The following is a 12,869-nucleotide window of genomic DNA, read 5'->3' on the forward strand; positions in this document are numbered from 1 at the left end:
TTCCTATTACTTGGTGTGAATCATCCCTAGGAATGAGTTCCCAGACCTCATTCCTTTCAATTGAGTTCCCAGACCTACATTTTTGGATTCTATCTATGAAACAAAAGCAACAGTCATACAAAAATTTGACATATTTCTAGTAACTACTCCCTTTGATATATCTCCAATGATATTTTCCAGAGACAATCCTCTAGGTGATTTCCAGCTTTTTGCAAGATCTTCAGGTTCAGCCAATTGGTTCTCATTTAGGTACATCTCATCAAGAGCTTCTTTAAGATATTCTTCATCACCTGCATTTGTTTTATTTGACTCAAGAGGATTTTCCTCAAGGTCTATAATTTCATCAAAAGCAACATGCATGGATTCTTCTACATTTAAAGTTCTTTTATTAAAAACTCTATATGCTTTATTGGTTAATGAATATCCTAAGAAAATAGCTTCATCTGCTTTAGAATCAAATTTACCCAAATTTTCTTTTCTATTATTTTGGACAAAACATTTACATCCAAATATTTTCAAATGTGCTACATTAAGCTTTCTTCCTTTAAACAATTCATAAGGAGTAATTTTCAAGATGGGTCTAATGAGCATTCTATTAAGTACATAACAAGTCGTGCTCACAACATCAGCCCAAAAATATTTAGGCACTTCATATTCGTTCAACATTATGCGGGATGGTTCATCTAAGGATCTATTTTTCCTTTCTACAACTCCATTTTGTTGAGGAGTTCTAGGTGCAGAAAAATTATGCATAATCCCATTTTCTTCACAAAATTTTTCAAACAATTCATTTTGAAATTCCCCTCCATGATCACTTCTCAAAACTTTGTTTTCAAATCTTTTTCATTTTGAATCACTTTTGCAAATTTCTTAAAAGCTTTAAAAGTCTCACTTTTTAGTGTGAGAAAGAAAGTCCAAGTATATCTTGAGTAATCATCCACAATAACAAGAGCATAGTAATTTTCCCCAAAGCTTTTTATCCTAGAATGAGCAAACAAATTCATATGCAAAAGTTCTAATGACTTTGATGTAGAAACCACATTTTTTGAATGAAATGATGATTTTACTTGTTTTCCTTTTTGACAAACAACACATAATTTATCTTTTTCAAACTTTATTTTTGGCAAACCAATTACTAATTCTTTAGAGATTAGTTTGTTTAAATGTTGCATATGAATATGAGCAGCTCATTTATGTCACAACACTAGCACTCTAGCTTCTCAAAAAGGTATTCTCGAAGTTGAACTGCAGTTTTTTAAATAGGGGTTTCAAAAATTAGGTTAAAAACTGAAACGTCATGTTCCAACTACCAAGGATAATCAATTATCACTAATGATAATCGATTATTCCAGTAGGTTTTCTGAAAACAAATTTTGAACAGAATAATCAACTATTCTGAGAGATAATCGATTATTCCAGTAGGATTTCGAAAAATAAAATTTTTGCACAGATAATCGATTATCAATAGTGATAATCAATTATCATTGCAGTTTTTTCAAAAATGAGAAAACTTAGAGAGACGAAGGTTATGCTACTGATTCTAAGTTAAGTAAAACTGTTCTACAACACACTTAATTTATTTTACAAGATAACTTTAAACATTTAACATTTTGTCTTCATTCTTGCTTGATCATCATTCATTTGCTTGATCATCATTCAAAATCACTAGGCTTCCTTCTTTTTGCCAACATTTGATTCCAAATGGAAATTCTTGGGATGGTTTGATTCCAAGTAAAAATTCTTCGAATGGTTTGATTCCAAGTGGAAATTCTTGGGATGGTTTGGTTGCAACTAGAAATTCTTGGGATAGTTTGATTCAAAGTAGAAATTCTCGGGACAATTCAATTTCAAGTTATACTCTTCATGATGGAGTATGATAGCTGGTAAAGGCAATGAAGATGTGTTTATTTTAATTAGGGTGGAAAATGTTGGGATGATGAAAATAAAATTTGTTGAAAAGTCCCACATAACCTAGGATAACCTAGGGAGTTGGTATTAGTGACTATATAATGGACTCTAAGTCCATGATGTTCCTTGCCCCGAGTCAAAGACACTTCAAGTTTGTATTTTACTCTTCTTAAATTATTGCTTTTGAGGGTGTGGGTGTACTCGAGGTCAAAGAGCAATGGAGAGTTGTTTATGTATTTCTTTGTGTTTATTTTATTTCTCTATTAATAAAGTGATTCTCTAAGGGTTTTTTCCAATATATATAATGTTTGTATTGTTTATTTGGTTAATGATTGTTGTAGTCTAAGAATCCCTTTTTAAGACTTGAAGAGATATCATCTAAGTTTTTATAGTCCTTTTTTGAAGACTTTGTGTGCTCTTGATATGCACACATAACACAACTTTTCAATCTTCAAAGTCTTTGTCTAAGCTTTTATGACTAAGCATCTTGTGGTAAATTAGACAATATTTAATACCTCTTTCACATTGTTTCAGACACATCAAAATTTGTTATGCCTTGTTATTGAAGCATAGGTATGTTGTGGGTTAATTTACGAAAAGAGGTTAATTTCTTTTTTATATTACCGATCTGTATTCGCTTTTAAAAAAAAATATGGATAAGGTTAAGTCGTGCAACAAAGCACGACTTCATTTGAAGCATTTTGAAGAAGTCGTACATGGAATACATGAATTCATATTGAAGTCGTCAATGTCATTGAAGACTTCAATGTTAAAAACACGAAGTCGTATTTAGCATTGTCGACTTCAATATAATAAAGTTGCGCACATGGAATACGACTTAACCTAATATAAAAAAAATTAACCCCTTTTCTTAAATTAAATGTTGTGAGTCATTGCATTCAAATCAAGACTTGCGTCATTACAATAAATTGCTTCATTAATAACCAATTTTACTGACCAACAGTTGTTAGTCACTATAGTGACCAATTTTGATACCAATTCACAAAGTAAAAAATTATTGGTTACTCAAATAGTCACTAAATTTGTGGCTAAAACATTACATAATAAATAATATTTTAACGACGGAAAATTTTTGGTGGCTAATTACCATATTAAATATATTTTACAAAATAAAAGTTATTTCGGTCACTAAATTGGTGGCTAAAAATATTACGTATGAAATAATATTTTAGCGACCAAAAATATTTGATGGCTAATTACCATATTAAATATATTTTACAAAATAAAATTTATTTTGGTCGCTAAATCGATGACTAAAACATTACATATTAAATAATGTTTAGCGACTGAAAATATTCGATGGCTAATTATTATATTAAATATTTTATAAAATAAGATTTATTTTGGTCGTTAAATCAATGGGTAAAACATAATATTTAGAGACTAAAAAAATTTTGGTTGCTATTTCAGTGGCCATAGAAATAAAAATTATTATATATTTATTCAGTCGCTAAATCGGTGGTTATTTACGACTATTATGATTTGATGGCTAATTTAGTCACAATTTGTGACTAAATTATTTCGGTGACTAATATCGGTGACTAAATTGCATTTTTCTAGTAGTAATACTTCATGATTTTCAAGGAATTTTTTAAAATTTATTTATTAACGGATATCTTTATTTTTAAAGAAAATGATCTCCTTTTAAAAAATTTATGTGAAAATATTTCTTGAATTTATTGATTAAAGAATGTAGGATTTCTTCACCCTTTTCTTGTAGTTAATAACAAATGTTGCATTATGCAATTAAAAAAATATTGAATATGTTTTTCGTTTCTAATTTATTTTTAGTAATTATGTTGCATCCATATACTAAATATATATTTATTTTGATTCTGTATTTTATGAAATAAACATTTCATGTGTTATTGTTTGAAATAATGTTTTACATTATCTTCATAAATTACGGAAATAAAATAAGTATGTATCTAATTTAGGTATGAAAATTTTTAAAACAGTATGGAGAAGGAATATATATTTTACCCTTTTAAAAAAACACATTTTTTCTTAATTTTTAACAAACAATTATATCTGCCTAAAATCCATAATTTTCTTACCAAAATCTAAAGAAGACTGTACTCCCAAATAAATCATTAAATCAAATGTAACAATTGGATTAAAAAAGTTCAACTTTCCAAAGAATTAGGTATTCGCTCAGTAGCTTCAATGTATTGATATTATTTGTTTCACGTATGATATTGCGTATTGATGGATATTATAAACATAAAGATTATATATTTTAAATCGGATTAATATCTTGGAATTATATTACTATAAAGTTTTAAATAAAGTATTATTAGAAGTATTCAATACTTTTAGACATAATAAATTGAAAAGAGGCATAAGAAATGATTTAAAAATCGTTCATCATTTCTATAAATAGAAGTTTTTCTAAAAATGAAGAGGAATCCAAGTTTAAGAGAGAATCATCTATCCTTAAAAGAAGACATGTGAGTCTAAGTCTTCGTTTGACACCTTTTTTTTCTTTTTTGATTTTCTTATTTAAAAGAAGAAAAAGTTGACTCAAATACACATATAAAGAAAAGGAGAAAAGAATATTTAAAAAATAAGTTATATATCACATCCTCTTTTAAAATTAAACTAATTTATATGAAATAATAAGACAAAAACTTAATTCTTAAATGAGTTTTAAGTTAAGCTCTCAAATAATTTTTCTTTTCTTAAATAATCAATATGACTTTCACACTATTGATAGAGATTTTTTTTTTCAATGCTCGAATCCGATGAAACCGTATCGACAGATATGGCTAACACTCGAGATAATCTATAACAATATATAAAGGGGATTCCCTTTTTTGTGTCCACTTTTTAAAATACCGATTTTACCCTTTAAATATAATAATTTATTAAATTTTTAAAAATTGACCGTTACTTTTACAAACTTTTTATAAAATCATATGTCTCTGCTTCTTCTCTTCTTCTTTATTTATCAATGGTTATTCTTTTATCTGTTCGGATATATTTCACTTTATTTTAATAAATATTAACTTAATAACATTATAATATTATCACCTACTAATATAATATCACGCATATTTAAAAAATGCATACACACAGACACAATAACGCCTGTGTTACGCTAGTAATAATAATAATAAATAATAATAATAATAATAATTAAGATAATAAATATATAAAATATGCATAATACATATCTTAATATTATTATTTATTTATAAGTGTGTGAGTCTTGATGGTATATATATTTTGACTTTAATTTTTCATTAGTTGCTTAATCGTGTGATTAGTACTCTAAATATTTATTATAATTGAGATGGGTTATTCTCAAAATATACTTGATATTCGAAAATTCCATGTCTATGTGTAGTTAGTAATGGATATTGTAAGGATATATGTTCTTATAAATTCTACTTTATTTAAAATTTTTTAATTTAAACTTTAAAATGTTATTAGTGTAGAGAGTGGAGGCTAATTGAAGGGTGATTACATAATTACATTAGTAATATACATGACATAAACACATATATTCATGGTTAATGACCAACTACAATAATGCATATTCTTGAAACCCTAAAGGAAAACGTCATTAGCATTTTTAATTACAATGATTGAAAGTTGAAACAGAGATTTAAGCAGCATGCTTGATGATATATAATGCCAAGTTTTCAAGATGATTACGTGCCACGGAGAAACGTGGCCCCTCATTATGCAAAATGATGCATGCACTTAATTATTTAAATAACTTCATTTAAGTAATTATCAAAGTGAGGATTTCAATTTCATATCACTAAACAAAAATAAATAGTGTAAACTTTTGGACTTTCATTCTTGAAAAGAAAAATTACTGTTAATTTGAAAAATAGTGGTAGTCATTTTCTAAAAACAATAGTTTTAATTAAGTTCAACGTGTTACTTTTTTTTTATTAACTGGATAACATAACTGTTATCTTACTCGTTAATTTATTTGGTTGTTGTTACATATTAATTTTATATAATATTTTTTAAAATAACTTTAGAAAATAGTCTGTGATTGATTAATAATGAAAAAAATTGTAGATTTAAAATGCATATTAAATATTAAAATTGTTATGATATGCTTAATAATTTCATTATATTTAGAAAGTAAGGCTAAAGACAATTTGATTATCCTGTCACATTTTAACTTCTTAAATATATTTTTTACAAACATAAAACTCAACTTTAATCTTTAAAATAAATAATACCTTAAATACGATAATTAATTTTACTGATTTTATCAAAATTGGAAAGAAAATATAATATATTAATGGTGGCAAAATGTTGTGATACAAATAAATAAAATTAAGCCCTTATATATTTTATTAACTTTGATTATCTAAAGTGATGTAATCGTTTTTGTTCATATGGAGCATTTCATGACATGTGGACGCTTCTAATGGACTGAATTTTCTTCCATGTTTAATTAACCTTTCAATTTAATCATCACGATATTTTAATTTGAGAAATATTAGTAGTATATTATCTCACAAACTCTCCACCACACATCTTTTTTATTGGATATTTAATGGAAAAATCTATCCAAGTTTAATAAAAAGAAAAATTACACTTGTTTATTTTATGATCTTATTATAACATACTTACATTCTCTAATTTTTAAATCAACACCACTTCCCATATGCTTTAATAAAATGGCATTAATTATTATAGGTTGCAATATTAAAATTTTATATTTTTCACCAACCTATAAATACATAAAATAAGACGATGGAGGTTTAAAATATATATATATATATATATATATATATATATATATATATATATATTGTATTTATATATATAGAAGACAAATATATGTAAATATTAAAGGAGTATGAATATCATTTAATAAGGGATCAAGGGAAAGGAAATTTTCAATTTAATTAAATATATTTGTCTCACTTATTTACTAATTTTTTGAAAAATTTATCCAGCAATAATAATATACACACGCACAAATATAAAATATTATTTTATCTTACGGTCAAATGAATAACTAGTGTCAGTCTAACGTTAAATTTAGATAATATTCATGATTTCATAGGTTATAACTCTCTTTTTTTTACTATATTTCCATCATTTTGCTGTTGTAAGGAAAGAAGAGAGAAAATTTTAAAAAAGTTTGCTAAAAGCTTTTTTCGAAACATATTTTATGTATTTTGAAAAATACTTTCTAAAATACATTTCATGTAAATTGTTCAAGAAGATTTATTTCAAAGATATTATATGCATTCTGAAAATTTTATTTCAAAAAAGTTTTATCGAGAATACATTTCACGTAGTCTGAAAGTTTTGTTTTGAAAATTTTGCTTTAGAAATCTTATTATTCAAATTCTAGAAAGTGTGTTTTGAAAATTTTTTGAAACATGAACCAAGTCACTTTTACAAAGTTTATTGAAAAGTGGGAGGTTCATCAGGAAATTGTTGCGTGCAGGAAGTAAAAGCCTGTTACTAGCAAAGATTCTCTCCTTCAGAAAACATTTTGATGGGTGGGAGAAAAGTTTTATGAGGTACAAGCAGTAATTGTCTTATTTGTAATTACACCGTCATCAAAATGTTAATGGGCTGATCCAGATAGTAATTTTCCCAAGATTCAAAGAGTATTTTTCTCGGGTTTTTCTTCCTGCACCCCCAATTTTTCTTCTTGCATCTCTAAGTTTGACTGTGAAGACCATTATATCTTTCAAAAAAATAAAAATAAATTATAAATTAAATATCTCTGCAGTCCGCACTCCCAAGAATCAAATTCGGTACTCCGGTTTCTGAAAGCCGGTAACACTGGTTTCTGAAAGCCGGTAACACCGGATTCTGAAAGTCGGTAAGACCGGTTTCTGAAAGCCCATAACCCCAATTTTTGCTTTTAATTTTTTATATATATTTTTATATATTTTAAAATTATATTTATATATAATTATATTGTTTATATTAAATGTTAATGGGCTGATCCAGATAGTAATTTTCCCAAGATTCAAAGAGTATTTTTCTCGGGTTTTTCTTCCTACACTCCCAATTTTTCTTCTTGCATCTCTAAGTTTGACTGTGAAGACCATTATATCCTTCAAAAAAATAAAAATAAATTATAAATTAAATATCTCTGCAATCCGCACTCCCAAGAATCAAATTCGGTACTCCGGTTTCTGAAAGCCGGTAACACTGGTTTCTGAAAGCCGGTAACACCGGATTCTGAAAGTCAGTAAGACCGGTTTCTGAAAGCCCATAACCCCAATTTTTGTTTTTAATTTTTTATATATATTTTTATATATTTTAAAATTATATTTATATATAATTATATTGTTTATATTAAATTTAAGAAATTTTCTAATAATTTTATTTATATATTTTTTAGTTGTATATCTTTATTGTTTAAAAATGAAAATTAACTTGATGGATGTTGGTTGATAAAAGCGATTAAGGTTCTATCTCTGGTCATAATAAAATTATTTCTCAATAAGTCATCAAGAAAGTATTAAAGTAAAAAAGAAAAGTAAGGAGATAAATGATTATCTCAATATCTGCCATAAATCATTAATATTTTATTATAATTTATGTATCTTAAATTTATGATTCTCCTATGATGTTTCTTCTAAATTAAATTTTACCCAAATTAGTAAGAACCCTAATAATGATTTTAGGAATTCTTCTATCAAATTGGCATGAACCTTAATTATATTTTTGCCCAAATTAGTACAACCTTAAATTATGAAATTTAAAGGTTATTGTGTTTTCTACTGAAATGGTAAAACTTATGGATATATCTTGGGTTGCATTACAAATTCTGCTAAACATAATGAATTAGTTGGATAACCTTGATTTGGAATAGAAATTAGAATACCTCTCTTGCGTGAATTCAATAATTTAGAAATATTAGAAATTGAAAAGTGCATACGTAAATCACTCTATAAAAATGATTTAAGTAAAGAAAATGAAGAACTTTTTATTTAACCCAGAAAATTAATTTATATATAAAAAAATTAAATTTGGCACCCCTAAAATTTTTATTCGTGTTTTGCCACTATTCGTATCTTGAAAATCGATAAAACTGAATTCTGAAAGCCCGTAATACCGGTTTCTAAAAGCCGGTAACACCGGATTCTGAAAGCCGGTAATTACAAATCAAAAGGGTAGCGATGAAATTATAAAAAAAGTTTTGGGTGTAGGAAGAAAAATTGGGAGTGCAGAAAGAAAAACCCTTTTTCTCTAGTGTTTGGACCAAAAGAAAAACGCAATGTTCTTGGGCCAAACTGAAACATGTCGGATACTAACGATATTATATATATAACAAATAAAAATAGGATTGACAATATAATTAAAGAATTCACTATTTATATAATGATTTTTCATTTCTTGACGACATTTTTAAATTTAAGTAGGAATAATATATAGACACTTTTTATTATTTGTAATAGCTATTGAACTTAATAGTTTAAATATTATTAGGTGTACAAATAGGGTTTACTAGCATATGTCAAATTTGACTCCATAAGAAAATGGTCTTTATGGAACTTATTTATTTGGATGATTTTTTCTTAAAATCTTTTAAAAAAACTTATTCATAAATTAAAATTAATTTTTACATACTAAATAAAGAAGACATAAAGAAGTAGGTTCAAGGGAATTTTTAGAAATAGTTACTCTAGAAAGCTTTTCTTTCACTTTAAAGATATAGTAGACTATAGAGAATTTTTTAGGGGAAAAAAATTCAAAAGAGACACATATTTATATTACTCCATCTTAATCACCAAGACTACTGGTTGTTACAAACTTCAAAATATTTATTTATTTTCACTTGTTTGTCCTTGCAACTTTTCGAAGTACTTTTTGGTGAAACTTTTACGCTATCCCATATAAGATAAATAACGTTTCACAAAATACAATGGGCCTTAAATATGTAAATAAAAAAGTCAAAATCAAGCATTTACTAAGTACTCAAAGAAAGATATGACTTTATGATATGACTTAATTTTTAAATAGATATTTATGTTATTTTTTTTTTCAATGTGAGTATTTGTAAAAAGTTTTATAAAGATAGTTGTTTCTAGATGTTGAGTGTCTTATTTAGAAAATATAAAAAATAGTTGAACCAATATAAACCGTTCACATAATAATATTGTATCCCATTAAGTGTCTTATCTCAATGTGAGGATGGAAAAATGAGTGAACTAATAAAGGGTGAGAATGGAAAATTGATTAAAGGAATACAAGTGACCTAAAACAACAAAGAGGAAAAGAAACCTACAAATGGTGTGGAAACAAGGGAAGAGAAATTAGGTGAAGATCAAAACAAAGGAAAATGAGGGGATAATAAAGCTCATGGAGAAGTAAATAACTACATTATAAAATTTGTTGGTTTTTCAACAATCCAAACAATGTGCTATTAAAGGCTATTTAGCTTGTACCAATAATGATCTTTATCTAAAGGGATCCTTACCGGGTAATCATCTCACTGCATCCAAATAACAATGTTTTATTAGAGAAAATATTAAAAAATGTAATACATTTTTTTTAGAAGATAATGTTCAATGAACGTTTAATACAAGGTCAAAAGTTGCACCTTATAAGTTATAATCATTATATAATTCATTGTATTAATAATGTAACGGTTGAATATAGTGAAACTAGTTATAAGGTTAATTTCCTTTGTGTGAAAAATACACATCGGGTATTTATAACAAAGAAAATATGCGCTGAGTCCAAATACTAATAAATATATAAAATAACATAAGACAGAATATAAAAACCTAACACTTCCCTTAAGTTGGTGCATATAAATTGTATGTACCAAATTTATTACAAATATAATTAATTTGAGGTCCTCGTAAAGAGTTATTGAAAATATTTGTTAAATGATCACTTGAGTTAACAAACTCAATTTTGATGTTTCTAGATATATTTTTTTCTCGAATGAAATGACAATGAATCTCAATGTATTTGATTCTCTTATGAAAGATATGATTAATGCTAATATGAAAAGTTGCTTGATTGTCACATATATGAGTGATATCTCCAAATTGCAACTCTTTCAGCAATTGCTTAAGCCAAACAAGTTCACAAGTGGTTGATGCCATAACTCTATATTATGTTTCTACACTAGATATTGTACAACACTTTATTTTTTGCTCTTCCAAGATATCAAGTTACCACCAATTGAGACACAATATCCGAAAGTAGATATTTTATTAGTAGGAGATCATGCTCAATCAACATCTGAATAACAAACAACTTTTGTATGGTTATTGCAACCATATATCAAACATTTTTCTGGATACCCTTTAATGTATTTTAATATATGAATGATTGCATTCCCACGATCTTCACATGGGGAATTGAGGAATTGACTCACCATACTGACTGCAAAGAAAATGTTAGGACAAGTAATAGTAAGATAATTCAATTTTCCAACCAATCTTTTATAGTACTTAGGATCTGAGAAAGGGTCCCCCTAATTTGGTAGAAGTTTGGTATTAGGATCCATGGGTGAGTCAACAAATTTAGAATTCATCAATCTAGTTTCCTCCAAAATATCCAATCTATACTTCCTTTGAGATATAATAATTCCAATCAGATTGTGCTACCTCAATACCCAAGATATATGAGTTTGCCAAGGTTTGAAAATGGTGACAAAGATGTTGTTTCATCTGGAGATTCCGTGGTGGTCACTTCCTATAAGAAAAATGTCATCAACATATACTATCAAATAGACACACCCAACACTTGAGTGATGATAAAAGACTGAATGATCTGCCTCACTACATGGCATACCAAATTGTTGAACAACATTGCTAAATTTTCCAAACCAGATCCTAAGAGAATGTTTTAGGCTATATAAAGATTTATGAAGACGACATATCAATCCAGAAGACTCCACATGAGCAATAAAACCTAGAGGTTGCTCCATGTAAATTTCTTTCTGCAAATCTTCATTGAGAAAAACATTTTTGACATCTAGTTGGTAAAGAGACCATTATTGAAGAGTAACCATTACTACAATAAACATTTGCATAAGTCCGTACTAATTTAAGTCTGCATCTCGCCTAAATTCACATTTAGAAAAGGGAAAATTCCTGGATCAATAATTTTATGACTTTATTTTCAGAAAAAAAATCTCGTAAAGTCATTTGACTTTATATTTTGTTACATTTATATATATATATATATATATATATAATATTTTATATCTCTCATATTTTCAAAATCCCTACAAATTTTCAACACTCATAATATTTTATAATGTAATTATATGACTCATAATATTTCATATTGCAATATGACTCCTAAAATTTCGTAAGTCCACATCCCAATTAAGTTCGCATTAAATGCTCAAGATCAAAATGTAGACTTAAGTGAATGTTTACTGTATAAATAAGAAAGCAAACCATCTTTGACACTAGAGAAAAAGTATCACCATTATCTAAACAAAAAATGTGTGTAACCTTTGGCCACAAGATGAGCTTTGTAATGGTCAATAGTACCATCAAGACCAACTTTGATTGCAAAAATTCACTTGCAACCATGAGCATATTTCCTGGGTGATAATTGTATAAGCTCCCAAGTTCCATTGTTTTGAAGAACACTCAGTTCATTAAGCATGGCCTAACACCAACCAAGATGGACTAAGACATCACCTACAGATTTGGGAATTGACACAAAAGAAATAGATGAAAGGCAAATATAAAAAGTTGGAGATAATATATGGTAACTCAAAGCAGTATAATGAGGAAAGAGATTACATGTAAAATATATACCTTTACGGACGACAATTAAAAGTTTAGACTTAGTTTTCAAGGCTGTAGGAGACAAAGGAGTTGACACTAGAAGTGAGTCATTTGGTGGTTGTTGGGAACAATGTCTTCAATTATAAACCTAAAGTGGTATTGGAGGAGGTGAATCTGACTTTGTACTAGACACAAAAGGAAGATCACAAACAAGAGGAATATTGTCTGTAG

This window comes from Vigna unguiculata, chromosome 10, assembly GCF_037176805.1.
Source record: "Vigna unguiculata cultivar grain cowpea cultivar isolate G323 ecotype 2 chromosome 10, ASM3717680v1, whole genome shotgun sequence".
NCBI classification, from domain to species: Eukaryota; Viridiplantae; Streptophyta; class Magnoliopsida; order Fabales; family Fabaceae; genus Vigna; species Vigna unguiculata.